Source organism: Petaurus breviceps, unplaced genomic scaffold (assembly GCF_028583685.1).
Source record: "Petaurus breviceps papuanus isolate PSGF00001 unplaced genomic scaffold, PetGlider_PUasm1.0 214, whole genome shotgun sequence".
Lineage (NCBI taxonomy): Eukaryota > Metazoa > Chordata > Mammalia > Diprotodontia > Petauridae > Petaurus > Petaurus breviceps.
In genome coordinates, this window is record NW_027185863.1 from 1,509,555 (window position 1) to 1,527,149 (window position 17,595).

The 17,595-nt window shown below is 37.6% G+C and overlaps 1 long non-coding RNA gene across 1 annotated transcript in view; it reads left to right on the plus strand.

The window, feature by feature from the left end:
* The window catches only part of LOC138165655 (uncharacterized), a 45,006-nt gene extending 27,655 nt beyond the window's left edge, over positions 1 to 17,351 (plus strand). The window contains exon 4 of the long non-coding RNA XR_011169392.1: positions 16,083 to 17,351. This is a non-coding gene — a long non-coding RNA (uncharacterized lncRNA). The remainder of the gene's footprint in view (positions 1 to 16,082) is intronic.
* Positions 17,352 to 17,595: the final 244 nt, after the last annotated feature.

A 17,595-nucleotide genomic window follows, 5' to 3' on the forward strand; every position in this document is an offset into this window, starting at 1 on the left:
AGATAGATAGATAGATAGATAGATAGATAGATAGATAGATAGATAGACAAATAGACAAAGGGCAGAGGGTGAGTTGAATATGAAAGGATGATATCTAAAAATAAAATTAAAGAGTGAGAGAGGAATCTACTGGGAGAAGGAGAAAGGGAGAGGCAGAATGTAGCAAATTATCTCACATAAAGGATGGAAGAAAGAACTTTTACAATGGAGGGGAAGAGGGAGGAGGTGAGAAGGAATGAGTGAACTTTACACTGTTCAGGATTTGGCTTAAAGAGGGAATAACATACACACTCAATTAGGTATGGAAATCTGTCTTACCCTATAGGAAAGTATGGGGGAAAGGGATAAGAGAGGTGGGAATAATAGAAGAGAGGGAAGACTGGGGAGGGGGTAATCAGAAGCAAACACTTTTCAGGAGGGACAGAATAGAATAAATGGAGGGCTGGACTGAATGGAGGAAAATATAGTTAGTCTTTCACAACATCAGTGTTATGGAAGTACTTTGCATGACTACACATGTATAACCTCTATCAAATTGCTTGCCTTTTCAATGAGGGTGGGAGGAAGGGAGAGAATGTAGGACTCAAAGTTTTAAAAATTAATGTTAAAAATTATTTTTACATATAACTGGGGAATAAGATATACAGGCAATCTTGTCCTCCAAAAAAAATAGAAGGATTGCTTATCTTCCCAGTGGGGGTGGGTGAGGAGGGAAGAAGGAGAAAAAAAATCTGGAACTCGAAGTTTTAAAAACAAATGTTTAAAAAATGTTTTTTTTACATGCAACTGGGAAATAAGATATACAGGTACTGGGGTATGAAAACCCATCTTACCCTACTAGAAAGTTAGCAGAGTGAAGGGGGAGGATATAAGAGAGAACAGATTGGGGGAAGGGGTATTCAGTAGGCTTGCTATTTGGGGGCGGGGGTGGGGGTGGGATGGAGTGAGAGAAATAATTGTAACTCCAAATCTTGTGGAAATGACTATTGTAAACTAAGAATAAATAAATTAAACATTTGAGAAAAAAATAGAAGGGAAGGGGATAAGAGGGGAGGGGTAATAGAAGGAAGGGCATATTGGGGGAAGGTGTAATGAGAATGCATACTATCTTGGAGTGGGGGGAGGGGAGAGATGAGGAGAAAATTTGGAGCTCAAAATCTCATGGAAGTGAATGTTGAAAACTAAAAATAAATTAACAAAAAGAAAAAAAGGTCATCTAAGAGAGTATTTTATGTAAGAACTAAGAAATATTCCATTAGTCCCTCATTAGTTGGTTTGAACTGGTTTCTATATTTTAGAAAGAATGTGAAGAAATTGATGAGACAGTAAATTGAACAGAGGTAGTAATGATGAAATGCCTAGCAATTATTTAATCTGATCAAGCACTTTAAGCAAATACTCTGTACCGAGCACTATGCTAGGCCTTAAGAATACAAAAACAATGAAAAAAATCCCTACTTCCAAGAAAATTACATTGCAACAAGGAAGTGGGTAAGGAACACAGAGCAATCCAGCTTATCGAAATACTGAGTTTGGAGGTGTCTGGAAATTATGTTTACATTTTAAAGAAGTTGTAAAAATAGGTTGCAGAAGGAGAAGTTTCAACAGGTAAACACAACATTTTTTTTGTTTGTTTTGCTTTATTTTGATCCTAGAGACACTAGGGAGCCATCAAAGTTTATTGACTAGGAAAGTGACATGATGAAGATTAAGAAGTTAAAGAGGAAACAAATTATCTGTGTCTGTGTTCATCATAGAAAACATTTCATAGGAGCAGCTAAGTGGTGCAGTGAATAGAGCACCAGCCCTAGAGTCAGAAGGACCCGAGTTCAAATCCGGCCTCAGACACTTGACACACTTACTACCTCAATAACTTTGGGCAAGTCACTTAACCCCAATTGCCTTTCCTTCCCCCCTCCAAAAAAAAAGCAAAACATTTCATTTCATTGGTCCATTTCCCCTACTGAATTCTGCTTTATGGAAGGAGAACTATTACTCGAGATCAAACTACTATCAAATTTTGTATTTAATTATTAAAATTATAACATTTTGGGATGAAACTTACAAAATTTCATCCAATTAGGTTTGGATTAAAATGTACATTTGAGCATTGGCTCAAGCTTTCAACTCTCTGTAATTGCCAGATTCTTCTTTGCCTTCTAATATGGAGGTTTGCTTTGTGGAAGAGAATTATATTTAATTCTGCTTTGCCCAGAGGTCAGAATAAGGAGTAATGGGCAGACTTTTATGAAAGGTTTCATCAGATATCAGGAAGAGCCTTCTAGAAGGGGCATGATGTAGTCAGTTAACCATTTTTGAGCAGATTCTAGGTCAGAAGTGCCAAACATGTGGCCTTATTCCCCAAATTTGGCCTGAACTAGATTAAAATGTAATTGGAAAATATTTAACAAAATAAATTAAAATAAAACAGAACATATCTATTGCTATTATGTGGTCTTTTTCTAAGTCAATATGTAGTCCACAGGGATGCTTATTTATGGTTTAGTGGTCTTGTTTTTATTTGGTTTTGATACCACTAGCCTAAATGTTCACTTACAAGGCATGCTGTAAAACCTATTCCCATTCAGGTATAAGTTTAACTATTTGATTTTTGATGACTTCCCCTTCCACTTTTCATAGTCTGTAATTCTTTGAATTGAAGTGACTATAAATTCAGTCAAAAAGGACATGGACAGGAACATAGTGGCAGAAAAAAGGCTAATGGCAACAGATTTTCCATAGCCACTTCACTGTTGTTTTGATGTTTCATGGTACTTTCCCTGGTCTTAACAATAACTGCCAGATATAAGATAAAATCCAAAAGGAATTTTCTTGTTCCAACAAAAATAACAGAGAACTTGACCGGATCATTTCCAGATTCTTCTCCCAATCCCAATTATTAATGTTCCTTTCCCTTCATTGGGAAGTCCCTGAAGTTCTCTTATTAAGTTTAGCCAAGTAGATTACTTTCAGGTTCTGTAATTTCCTTGCTTTTAACACTATTGCCATGCAAAAATTACCTTCAGTAAGCCTCCAAAGAACACTTAGAAATTAGAACACGGAGGAACTAAGGAATACCTGGCAATCATTGCCTTGACTTCTTCCTATCAGGTTCCTGTCCACCTTATTCAATATATTAACAATGAGACAGTATAATAGCAACCAAACATGAAAAAAATTTAAAGCAAGACACTGGAAGATCTTCAGTACTTAGGTTTGAATTAGAGATTTATAGAAAGGAGTGCTCATATCTGTGTAATTATATTGTAATATCTAATGTTATAAAGTGTTTCTGGGCCAGGGTGGGACTGGGCACCATAAATTCTCCTTGTCCCTTGAGGGGTCCTTTAGCTCTGGATCAACCAAGTGTCAGGCCTGAGTCAGTCTTTGGTGAGTCAGGCCTTAAATGACAGGAGTTAGACTCCTTTTCTCAAACGTTTTGGTTATTTATGTCCTCACCCAAGCACTCTGGGGGGAAATTACTTAAAGCTTAAGGTTAGCTCTTGTCTACGATCTTTCCAAAAAGGTAAGTAGAAACATATTCATCACAATTTTTCTTGCATATTCTTACAATCTGAGTCACATATAGGATAGCTATTTTTTCCCCTCAACACAAAAGAGGTGTTTAAAACAAAGGGTCCTAACTGAGGCAAATTGAAAGAGAAAAAAAAATTTTTAAAAACTTTATTTTTTAAAAAAAGTCTACACAGGTGGCTGTAGTAACTACTATTACAACGGAAAGTTGAGATTTAAGCAATGAAACCTGAAGCAGTTTTATGGGATAACTGAATGTGCATCTTTACATTCACCTCAGTTCATTTGTCCAAACTACGCCATCCAAGTAGACATCTTCTGACGAGTGGATCCAGTTGTTGAGACTCTTCTGGCCAGCGGTCATTTTCCCCAAGAACCACTGGAGTAGTTGCTGGAGACTCTTCCCAAACTACAATTTGCACCTACTGATAATTCAGGATTTCAGCACAGATTCTTGAATTTTAAAAGTCATCTCCAACCCCATACATGTGCGTCTTGGTATTCCAGTCCTATGCTTGATAAAGAAGGAACCTCAGGGTTGCTGGTCAAAAGAGAAACAGTCACTATGTACATTCACTCTGAGACAGGAGGGCCCAAAAAATAACCATTAAGTGGTACTTGGGGAGGGACCTATTGTTGTCTAATCCAGAAGATCCAGATTGAATTGAATTTATGGCTTGGGCTTTGAGAAAGACATCTAACCAGTAATCCCAATGTAGCTAGGTAACTGTTGGCCATCAAAATTTACCTTCCTTTGGGCAGAACACCCTCAGGTAAGGGAAGAAAAGAGGAGGGGAGGAAAGGGGAGAGGAGAGGAGGGGAGATAGAGGAGGGGAGGGGAGGGAAAGGAAAAGGAGGGAAGAAGACAGGAGAAGAAAGGAGAGAACAAGCTAAGTTGTCCAACTGGAACTGGCCATCTGGGTCCCCATTCAGGCAGCATGGACCATTGAAACCAGTTAATGACTCATTTATAGCTTTGAAGATCTAGAGGAGAGTTGTGACCAGTAATGAGGGATGGCAATATGATTCAGCAGGAACTTTGATCTTTATCTAAGACCAGAAAGCCTGAGATTCAGTCTGGAAAGAATTCAGCCCAAACTGACTTGGAGTCAGAGTTGTAAAAGTTTATTGTATGCTTTACATCGGGCAAGGGTCCTTAGGGGATTGGAAGCTTAAAGAAGACACAGGCATAGCTTTTAAGGAGTTAAGGCTATTCATTAGATGTCAATTATGCTGACCAGGTGAGAAGAGGGTGGGATTAAGGAGGATTTAAGGTGGGGCCAGTGTTTAAAGGGACATGCACTTTTAACTTAACAGCTCAGATGTATTGCCCATAATTCACTGGAAAAAGCCCAAGGAGGGGGCTACCTGGAGTTATGGTTTTAGGCCTGAAACATCACTAGTTCCCACTCTGCCACCCATCAGTGTCATGTTTGACAGGATTGATGTCTGGGAACCAAGGCTAATGGAGACTCAGTGTGTGGATAATTACTAAGGAGTTAACCTAGAGATAGGGTCCTGAAGGATTCATGGGGGCAGCGGGACACTATACAAGGGGGAGATAATAGTTGCCTAAACTGGAATGTTTATAGATATTTTTGTGAAGGATTCATAGGTGTAGCTTGTCACTGTTCCAAGCTGAGATAAATAATTCAGGAGTTGTTGCTGGGCAGAATTAATGCTCTGAAGCTGGGTGGGGGGAGGGGAGTATGATTTTACAAACTGATATTACAAATTGGTATCACAAATTGATGTTACAAACATAGATTCCAAGCACCCCATCAATCAGCAGCCCTGAGGGTCTTCCCCTCCCCTTTTTTGTTGTTTTTTGTTCATTTTTTGTTGTGTTTTTTAATATTATTATTATTAAAAGGATCATCTTTTGACTCACTTCTTAAAGAGGTGTTTTTTACTGAGTGGACATTGCCTCACTCAAAGTAAGAACTTGAAAAGACCTTAGATTAAAATGGTCAAGTTCTCCTACTTCATCCTGGGCCATCTCCAGTTGTACTGATCCATTTCTGGCTGCTGGACCAAAATGGCTCTGGAGGACAAGGTAAGGCTAATGACCACATAGCTCTCCCTCACTTAAATCAAAGTCAAATGCATGTCATGGTTCTCTTTCAGAATGAAGGACAAAACACATGCTGCTAAAGAAAACAGAAAGAAGAAAAGGTAGCCAGAGGTCCCAAGGCATAGCCTCAGCACTCCTAACCAACCATCTATGATAACAGTTGCCATTTCTGCTGGTGGGGGGGGGGGAAGGGGGAGTTGGCTCAGGGTTAGGAATGGCTATCATTTCCCCACAATGTGTTTCTATGATAAACTTGAGTAGATTTGATAAGATCTGCAGTTTGGGAAGAGGAGATGCAACTGAGTGTGGATCTCTTCCTTTTAAAGATGCAGTGACTGAGAAAGTCTTCTTGCTTATAAGAGATATTTCCTTATCCTGCAAACACACAAACACTGAGTTAGCTCAGGTGTTCAGCCGGAAGCAGGTGGGGCAGCTCTAAGAATTCCCAGTTGCATGTGTTATATGCACATTGAGACATGGTATTTTCCACAGGCAACAAGGAGTAAAGGTGCAAGGAACTGAGCAATTTGTGTTGTGAATCTAGATCTACAAAGATCCTTAGAGACAATCTATCCCCCAAATCTGCCCGATTTTAGAGATGAGTAAACTGATATTAGAGGAGATTTAGTGATTGCCCAAGGTTACACAAATAGAGAAGCAAGATTTGAACCCAGGGTCTGAAGACAGAGCCAGTATTCTTTTCAATGTACCACAGTCGATGAATATATGAACAAACTGCATCCACACACATGTCTGAAACCCATTGAAAGTTCCATGAATTTCAAAATATGTGGCTTGCTTTAAAATCACAGGTTTTTTTTCATCTTTGTATTTGTTCACTTATATTCAAGTCTTCATGATACCATGGGGGGTTTTCCTGGTAAAAAATATTAGGATCATTTGCCATTTTCTTCTCCAGTGAAAAAGAGAGGTTAAGTGACTTACCCAGGGTCACACAGTTAGTGATTATCAGAGGTCAGATTTGGACTCATCTTCCTGACTCCAGGCTCAACACTTTATCTGCTGAGTCATCTAGTTGCCTCTTCTTCTTTGTAGAGAACATCCAAACTGATGATATCACAGATCCATTTATACCCTGAATATAATAAATACTGTTTTTATTCAGGGACAGCATCGAATATAATGAATAGAGGTCTGATGCTAGTGACAGGAGGACCTACTTCTCACTTATACTAGTTATGTAATCATGGGTAAGGTACATACTTCTAATTGTCACCCAGTAGTTCTTGAAGTCAATAAGATGCTAGCAAATTGCTGATCTGTATCTGTGGAGGAATTTTCTATATTGGAATCCCCTAACATAGCTGAAATAAAAACTCCTTCACTTCCATGCCCCATTCATATACACAACATGCTTCAGCTATGTTAAATCTAAGTTTAAATGAGGATTCTGTTGTAAATTAATCTCACCTTTAGCATTATTTTGTAATAAATTCTGAGCTATAACTTTGATTAGAATTTTAAAATAAAAATCTAGATATCTTTGCATTTTAGAAACAGTTCCTAAAAGACTTCTTTTTATCATGACACTTGTGAATAAATGCTCTTTTTATAAAGAGTAATAATGTTCATTAATTTTTGTTGTTATAACCTTCATTTATTTTTGCAGTGAAATCTTAATACATTAGATAGATTTTTTTTAATTTTTGCAGTGAAATCTTACTGTATTGGATATATTAATAGACAGACACATATACAGAAAGACAGACAGACAGACAGACAGACAGACAGACAGACAGACAGATAGATAGATAGATAGATAGATAGGCAGATAGATATTTAATAATCACGTTGCAATGCATTGACAGGTTGGAATTCATTGGTATGGTCAGACCTGTAGGAAGATAAATTTGACAGCTGAATGGAGAATGGATTGGAGGGGGTAAAGTTGAGACAGATACATCAACCACCAGGCTATTGCAGTAGTCCAGTTCTGGGGTGATAAGTATCTATACAAAAATAGCTGTAGTACCAGAAAAGAGAAGTAAATATATAAGAGACATGTTACAAAAGTAGAAACTAATATGTATCATATAGGATGACTCTCTGGGAAGAGTGGGGGGGCACTAGAAAATTATAGAAAAAAAGGTATAAGTTAAAAATCTATTTTAAAATTAAAAAATTAGAAACTATAGAACATGACCACTGATTCAACAATGTGGGTGCGAGAGATGCATGATACCTCAGTTGCTGTCCTGGGTTATTGATGGGGGATGGTACCCTTAAGAGTAATAGGGAAGGCTTCCTGGATCTAAGATGGCAGAGTAAGCAATAAATCACTGTAATGCTCCCATAATCACCTCCAAACAACCATAACATAGAGCCCCCAAACAAATCCTGCAACAGTAGAACTAGCAAAAAGATGGAGTGAAAGTCTTTTAGCCCAAGAAACTTGGAGGATTGGCAGGAGATGTGTGTCTCATTCAGGTGAAAGAGGAGTACAGCCCAGGATGGGGAGCATCCCAACAAGCCATTAGCAAGCCCCACCTCATAAAACTAGTGGAAGATCCTGAGCCCTAGTGTGGTGGAGCAGGAAAACACTAGTACTAGGGCCCTCCACATGCCTTAACCTAGCCAGGGGAAGCAGCTTACCCCGTCATCAAAAACTGAGAACCACGATATGCTTCAGTATAGCTCTAGGCATCCCCCTGGGGTCAGACTTCCATGTACTTCAGTGCAGCCAGAGGGAAATATAGAAACGCCCAAGCAGGACTCAGACACCACTACCATCCCAGCTCAGTACCAAGTAAATTGTCATAACAGCCTCCAGAAAAGGCATGTAACCCTCACTGCATCCCATCAACACAGCACCAGATATGAGTGTCCCCCATAAGCCTCAGGGTACAATCAGTGCAGCACCAGGTAAACAGCCAGGGCCTGCAGTTGTTAGTACATGAAGCCTGAGACAGTGGCCCTTCCACCCTGGGATCAGAGTTCAAATTAAAAGAAAGGAAAAAGTGAAAGAGAGAGACAGAGAGACAGAGAGACAGAGAGAGACAGAGAGAGAGAGAGACAGAGACAGAGACAGAGACAGAGACAGAGACAGAGACAGAGACAGAGAGAGACAGAGACAGAGAGACAGAGACAGAGAGAGACAGAGACAGAGAGAGACAGAGACAGAAAGAGACAGAGACAGACAGACACAGAGAGAGAGACAGTGAGAGAGACAGACAGAGACAGAGAGACATAGACAGGCAGAGAGAGACACAGAGAGAGAAGCCAAAAATAATAAAGAAGGAATCTGAAAAGAAAGTTATTTAAAACCCATAAGAGAGGTAGAAGAAAAATTGGGAAAAGAAGTAAGTGTGATGCAAGAGAATTATGAAAAAGAGTCAATGACTTGGAAAACTTCTTAAAGAGTAGAAATTACCTAATGGAAAAGGAGATAAAAAAATCCGCTGAAGAAAAAAAAACTTCCTCAATGAGTACAATTGATGAAATGGAAGAGAAGTACAAAAGCTAATTGAGAAAAACAACACCTTAAAAAATTAGCATTGGGTAAATGGAAGCTAATGACTCTATGAGACATCAAGAATCAATCAAACAAGATCAAAACAAACCCCCAAAGTGGAAGAAAATGCAAAATACCTCATGGGGAAAATAACTGATCTGGAAAATAGATCCAGGAGAGACAACATCAGAGTAAAAGGGAAGAGAGAGAGGATAAACAGGAGGAAGAATAGGATGGAAGGAAATATGCAGTAATCATATACCTATGAATGTAAATGGGATGAACTCCCCCATAAAAGAGAAGCAAATAGCAGAGTGGATCAAAATGCAGGATACCAAAATATGTCCTTACGAGAAATACACTTGAAGCAGAGAGACACAAACAGTAGAGGGAAGGGGCTAGTGCAAATTCTATTAAACTTCAATGGAAGTTAAAAAAAAGGCACGGGTAGAAATGCTGATTTCAGATAAAGTAAAAGCAAAAATAGACAATTAAAAGAGATAAGGAAGGAAACTGCATCTTGATAAATGGCACCTTAGACAATGAAGAAATCAAATTAGAAGAGTAAAAAAAGATCTATGAGGAAGGGAAGAATTCATAAAGAAACAAGACATAGAGAGCATTATGAAATGCAGAAGACATAATTTTGAGTATATTAAAAGGCTTTTGTAAAAACAAAACCAATGCCACAAAGAATAGAAGGAAAGAAGAAAACAAGGAAATAATATTTACAGCACATGTTTCTAAAAAAGACCTCATTTCTCAAATATGTAGAGAACTAAGTGAAACGTATGAGGATACAAGCCATTCCCCATTTGATAAATGGTAAAAGGATATGAATAGATAGTTTTCACATGAAGAAATCAAAGCTATCTGTAAGCATATGAAGAAGTGCTCTAAATTATTTTTGATTAGAGAAATGTGAATTAAAACAACACTGACATACCACCTCAGACCAATAAGATTGGCTAATATAACAAAAAAGAAAAATCATTACTATTGGAGAAGATATGAAAAAATATGGATGCTAAAACCCTATTAGTAGAGGTGTGAACTGATCCAACCATTCTGGGGAGCAATTTGTAGCTATGCCAAAAGGGCAACCAAACTGTGCATATCCTTTGATCTAGCAATACTACTACCAATTCTGTATCCTAAAGAGATAATAAAAAAGAGAAAATGAGACTGGGCAGAGGCAAGATGGTGGTGTAAAAGCAGGGCCTTGCTTGAGATCTCTCCCAAACTCCTCCAAATTCCTGGGGAAAAAATGACTCTCAACAAATTCTAGAGCAACATAACCCACAAAAAGTCAGACTGAAGCAAATTTCCAGCCCAAGAAAACCTGGAAAGCTTGAAAGAAAAGTCTATTGTGCCAGGCTAGGAGAGGAGTACAGTGCAACTCAAAGTGTGCCAGCACAAAGCAGACTCCAACAAACCTGAAGCAATCCTCGGGGAACTAATCACTGGCAACTGTGGTGGTTTCCAGACTTCTTAACCCACAAACACCAAAGACAACTTAGAAGGTCAATAGGAAAAAATCTGTTGAATCAGGGTCAGAAAGGAGCATGGTCAGCCCCAAGCCCTGGGGCAACATCAGCAGCAGCAGCAGTTGCTTCAAGAGCAATGGGTCCACAGAAAGTAGTGGATTGAGCAGCTGATCAGAGGGAGATTACAGGGATATCTTTGCTGGCACTGGGACAGTATTCTTGTTTTGCCCAGGATCTTGGTCACAATCCTGGGTGGTGGTCCTGGAACAAGGAGGAGGGCTAGCATGGCAAAACTTGTGGCTGCAGTGGAGAGGGAATCTTCTTCACAGTTCCAAGGCAGAAAAGAGTGCTTGTGGTCATTCACAGACCAGAGCACAAGCCAGGAGAGAAGTAAATACCTCTGCTTTGATCATACCAACTTGGAAGAAATGAAAATTTACATGTCCCTAGATGTATCTCTGAAAATAGTTGCATAAAACCCCTGAAGTATGGGGTGGTGCATCATCCACACGGGAAGCAAACCCTACCATAAGAAAGAGTTAAAAACTCAGGTAGTTAGCTGAGAAAATGAGCAAAAAGTGGGAAAAAGGCTCATACTATAGAATCTTACTTTGGTGACAAGGAAGATCAAAACATAGAACTAGAAGACAACAAAATCAAAGCTCCTACATCCAAAACCTCCAAGAAAAATATGAATAGGTCACAGGCCATGGAAGAGCTCAAGAGTGATTTTGAAAAATCAAGTAAGAGAAGTAGAGGAAAAATTGGGAAGAGAAATGACAATGATGTAAGAAAATCACGAAAAATGAGTCAGTGGTTTGCTAAAGGTGACCCAAAAATATTCTGAATAAAGTAATACCTTAAAAATGGACTAACCAAAATGGCAAAAGAGGTCCAAAAAGCCAATAGGGAGAAGAATGCCTTAAATATCAGAATTGACCAAATGGTAAAGGAGGTCCAAAATCTCACTGAAGAAAATAATTCCTTAAAAATTAGAATGGAGCAAATGGAAGCTAATGACTCTATGAGAAATCAAGAAATGATAAAACAAAATAAAAAGAAAGAAAAAATAAAAGACAATGTAAAATATCTCACTGGAAAAACAACTGACCTGGAAAATAGATTCAGGAGAGATAAATTAAAATTATTGGACTACTTGAAAGCCATGATAAAAAATAACAGCCTACACATAATCTTTCAAGAAGTTATCAAGGAAAACTGCTGATATTCTAGAACCAGAGGATAAAATAGAAATTGAAAGAATCCACTGAGCACTTTCTGAAAGAGATCCCAAAATGAAAATTCCCAGGAATATGATAGTCAAATTCCCAGGTCAAGCAGAAAATATTTCAAGCATTCAGAAAGAAACCATTCAAGTATCATGGAAACACAATCAAGATAACACAATATTTAGCAGTTTCTAGATTGAGGGATCAGAAGACTTGGAATATGTTATTCCAGAAGGCAAAGGAGCTGGGATTAAAGCCATGAATCACCTACCCAGCAAAATTTAGTATTCAGGGGAAATTGGACATTCAATAAAATAGAGGACTTTCAAGCATTCTTTTTTTTTCCCTTTTTGGAGTGGGGAAGGCAGGGCAATTGGGGATAAGATTCCTTAGTTTTAGTTCTTTGCCACTACAAAAGAGCTGTTATAAGTAGATTTTTTTACACATGGGTTTTTTCCTCTTTCTACAATACAAATCAGGACTTGGTTTACTATTTTCATGATCATGTAAATTTAAGAAAGTAGTGATAATGAAGATTAAATTTAAAAGTGTATCATTTTTGTACATTTTTACCCCATGAGAGAGGTGTTGTTAAACATTTGCCAGCATTTTACTGAGTATAGTCCTGATATGTCTAATGTTTAGTTCTTTGTTATCAACAGATTTTTTTTCTTTTGAAAGCTATTTGCACAAGGTCACATGGCAAGTTTTGTGTTAAGTGTCTGAGGCTGGATTTGAACTCAGGTCCTCCTGACTCCAGGGCCAGTGCTTTATTCGCTGTACCACCAACCTGCCCCACTTTCAAGCATTCTTGATGAAAACACCAGAACTGAATAGAAAATTTGCCTTTCAAATATTAGAATCAACAAAAGTGTGAAAAGGTAAACAAGAAAGAGAAATCATAAGGAACTTATTCAAGTTGCACTGTTTATATTCCTACATGGAAAGATGACATTTGTAACTCATGAGATGTTTTTCAGCATTAGGGTAGTTGGAGGGAATATGTATAGAAAGAGGGAACAGGGTGACTTGAATACAGAAGGATAATATCTAAAAAATAAAATTAAGGAGTTAGAGGGGAATCTACTGGAAGAAGGAGAAAGGGAGAGGTGAAATGTAGTAAATTATCTCACATAAAATAGCCAAGGAAAAACTTCTACATTGGAGGGGAAGAGGGTGGAGGTGAGAGGGAATGTGTGAATCTTACTCCCATTAGATTTGATTTAAGTAACATATAAACTAAATTGAAAATAGAAATCTATTTTACCCTACAGGAAAATAGGGGGGAAGTAGATGAGAGAGGACAGATTGGGGGAAGGAGTAATCAGAAGCAAATTCATTTGAGGAGGGACAGAGTCAAAGGAGAGAATAGAATAAATGGGGGTGGGATAGGATGGAAGGAAATACAGCTAATCATTCACACCATGAGTGTTATGGAAGTGTTGACTACACATGTATAACCTATATTGAATTGCTTGCCTTCTCAATGTGAGTGGATAGGTAGGGAGGAAGGGAAAGAATTTGAAACTCAAAGCTTAAAAAAAATCAAATGTTAAAAATTATTTTTACATGCAACTGGGAAATAAGATGTACAGGCAATAGGGTATAGAAATCTATCTTGGAAAATAGCAGGAGAAGGGCATAAGAGAAAGGGAGGGATGATAGAAGGGAAGGCAGATTTGGGAAAAGGGTAATCAGAATGCATATCATCTTCAGTGAGTGGAGGGGAGAAATGGGTAGAAATTTTGCAACTTGAAATCTTATGGAAGTGAATATTGAAAACTAAAAAATAAATAATTAAAAAGGGTAAATGACCTACATATGCAAAAATATTTATAGCAGCCATATTCATGGTAGCAAAATATTGGAAATGGAGGAAATGCCCATCATTTTGAAAATGACTGAAGAAGCTATAGAAAATGAATGTCATGGAATACTATTGTACAATGAGAAATGATGAACAAGTCTATTTCAGAAAAATCTCGAAATACTTGTATAAACTGACACAAAGTGAAATGAGCAGAACCAGGAAAACATTGTACACAGTATCAGGAACCTTGTGTGAGGATCAACTATGAATGACTCAGCTCTTCTCAACAACACAATGATCTAAGACAAGTACAAAGAACTAACAAAGGAAAATGCTTTTCATTTTCATATTCAGATAAATAATTGATGGATTCTGAATGTAGATCAAAGCATATTTGTTTTTCATGCACTTTATTCTTTCCTGTATGTCTTTTCCTTTGATCTGGTTCTTCTTTCACAACTATCATGAACATGTAAATATGTTTTACATGGTAGCACATGTATAAATTATTTCAAACTGCCTACCCTTTTCAGAAGAGGGTAGGGAAATGAGGAAGGTATAAAAATTTAGAAATAAAATCTTACAAAAATGAATGCTAAAAATTTTCTTGATGTGTGATTGGGAAAATTATTATATGAATATTAAAAATAGAGTGATAAAGAAGTTAGCAACAGGTCTTTGTGGCAGGGAGAAAATGAGTTCTGTTTGGTAAATGTTTCTTTTAATATAGTGTCTTTTGAAAGACAAAAAAAAAAGATAAGGAAGAAAAAAGCCACCACATCTAATCAATACATCAAAAAGTTCTGAAAATACTTGCAATGTAAAAATCTTATGAATCAACAACCTCTGCCATGTGTCAGGATGGGGATGTCTTCTGAGCACCTGAGCACCATTTGTTCTTTATTATTTGGCAACATTCAGAGACTTTGCATTCTAGATATAGCATATGTATGTAAACTTGCATATACATACATGCAAGAATATTATCTATACTAACACACCTATGGATTGTGCTTTCTTTTATGGGAGGGAACATAGCTTTTTTTTTTTTTTTAATCTCCCATGGTAGCTGACACAGTACGTTATATAATGTAAGTAGTCAATTCAAGCAAAACAAATCCCTACATTGGTTATATCTGAAAATATATGATAATTTGCACATTAAGTTAATCACTCCTCTGTCAAGAAATGGGTCATCTTGGGTCCTCTGGAGCTATGATTGATAAATGCATTCATCAGAATTCTTAAATTTTTCAAAGTTGTTTTTCTTTATGATGTTATTGCTTTTGTATTCTCTTGTTTCTGATAATGCTGAATCAGTTCATACATTCTCAGGTTTCTTTTGAATGATCTTTTTCATAATTTTTTCAATGCAATAATATCCCATTATATCCATATAACATGATTTGCTCAACCATTTCTCAACTGACAGATGTTTTTTCTTAGTTTTAGTTCTTTGCCACTGCAAAAGAGCTGTTATAAGTAGATTTTTTTACACATGGGTTTTTTCCTCTTTCTACACTACAAATCAGGACTTGGTTTACTATTTCCTTGATCATGTAAATTTAAGAAAGTAGTGATAATGAAGATTAAATTTAAAAGTGTATCATTTTTGTACATTTTTACCCCATGAGAGAGGTGTTGTTAAACATTTGCCAGCATTTCACTGAGTATAGCCCTGATATGTCTAATGTTTAGTTCTTTGTTATCAACAGATTTTTTTCTTTGAAAGCTGTAATGGCAAGCAAAGAAGTATTTAGTACCTTGTTTCAGTTCAAGTTTCTTTTGAGCCTTGCCCATGATTATATCAAGTCTTTGTTTTGTTTTGTTTGTTTGGAGTTTTTTTTTCTCTTTAGAGAGGGGAAGGTAGGGTAGTTGGGATTAAGTGACTTGCCAAAGGTCACATGGCTAGTTTTTATGTTGTGTCTGAAGCCAGATTTGAACTCAGGTCCTGCTTACTCCAAGGCTGGTGCTCTGTTCAGTGTACCACCTAGCTTCCTCTCAAGTCTTTAAGAAACAGAACATGTGAACCCCACAGTGGAAGGAAGTTGATGATGCAACTGGAAGGGGCAGAACAGGGAGGAGCTAATGACCACATATAAGGAGAAGCCCAAGCTGGGAAAGAGCAGAACTGAGAAGAGAATACTTGTGGTGGCCAGGCACTCTGTTTGTCTGTTCTGTTTGTGTTGATTTTTGTTTGTGATACTTTGTACAGAAGCCCTGGGACCTCACTGGAAGGCCTGAAAAAGGATTTTCTTGCTGTCTGTTTATGGAAGTCCTGGAAGAGGGTTTCAGAGGTCCTGGAACTATACTGATGATTTGTGTTGAGTTCTCAGACCTTGTTTGTGGGTTTGTTTTGAGTCCTCAGATCTTGTAAGTGGGTCTGTGCTGACTTCACAGGCAGATAGTGAATTGTTGGTGGTGCCAGCAATGTGCATGAATGTTGTTTTAGCTCTGTTATGCTTTGTCTTCCCAGAAACAGAAAATGTAAAGGACTTGAGGTGGACTAGACACTGAGAGCTTCAATATGGAATGGGAACTGGATAAGGAAGTGGATGAGGAGCTGGACAAGATTCTGGAGCTGCCTACCTTTGAATCCAGGTGACAGTTGTGTAGATTCAGGCAGGATTTGGGACCATGGAAGAGGAACTGTGGAATCTAAGAGCCAGCCTTGAGTCAAGATGAAAAGACCTCTTCTTGGGTACCTAATGCTGACTGAGATCATGATTTACTGTGACCTAGGGGTGGAGAAATTTGATCTTTGTACTTTGTGTCCCTTAAGTAGGCTTGCTCCTTAAGGATGATTGAGTTAAGGACTTACTGAATAATATCTTTTGTTAAAACTATTTGGACACTTTGGTGAAATCTATGTGACTGCTTTCATCATAAGTTATGTGAAAACATTGTGAATGTTGTACTTTGGTTTCTGTGAATGTTTTGCTTTAATGTACTGCTGAATAAATAGAGTTCACTATACTATGTGATCAGAATCTTAGAGCCATCCACAGCAGCAGTCCCCTGGAAAGCTGCTCATACTTGGCTTTACAAAAGCTTATCCTGGAGAACAGAAATTGTCAGGGCAACCTAATCACTATTTTTAAATATATGAAGGTTTGTCAAGTGGAAGAAGGACATGACTTGTTTTCCTTGTTTCACACCTAGGATGAGCTGATTAGGTACAAGGAGGTTGGGTTTTTCTCAATAAAAAGCTAGAAGTTTAACCATGTTTCCAAATGGAATTAATAGATTATCTTGGTCGGTACTCAGTTTCCCATACCTAAACTCTTCAATCAGCTTGCTGGGAATTTGTAGAGGGGCCCCATGTTTCAAAAAATAAGGAGAAAGAGTGCCTATTATATGTCAGGCACTATACTAAATTTTTGATAAATATCTCATTTTGTCCTCTCAACTACCTAACTGAGAAAAACAGTGGTCAAGTGATTTGTTCAGTGTCATACAAATATTAAGAATATCCAGCTGGATTTGAACCAGGTCTTCCTTACTCCAGGTACATTACTTTATCCACTGTGCCACCCTGAGGGCTCAAGATCATATATATATAACTATATTTAGGATGTCTGTGAACCTCAGAATCCCTTCAATTTACAGAGAGGAAGCTGAGAAGCAAGGAATTCAAATGATTTTCCAAAGGTTATGCAAGTAATAAGAATCAGAAGTAGAATTTGAATTTGGATCATCTGCCACCAGTTAACAAGTACTTTTTTGACAGTACATACTGATAGCAATGAACTATTAGTGCTTCTTAAACTGTCATGACCTCATAAACGGGTAGCAAAAAATTTGTCAAGAGTAAAAGATTTCTGAACATGCAACAACTAAAAATTAATTCAAAACCAAATGCATAATAAATCTGAGTTGTTTGGGGTATGTTTTGGCATGTTGCATGTTTTTGGAATGTTGAGCTTAACCATGTTGCATCAGGTAACTACACTGCATTATTGGTTCTAAACACAAAGTGTGGAAGAATT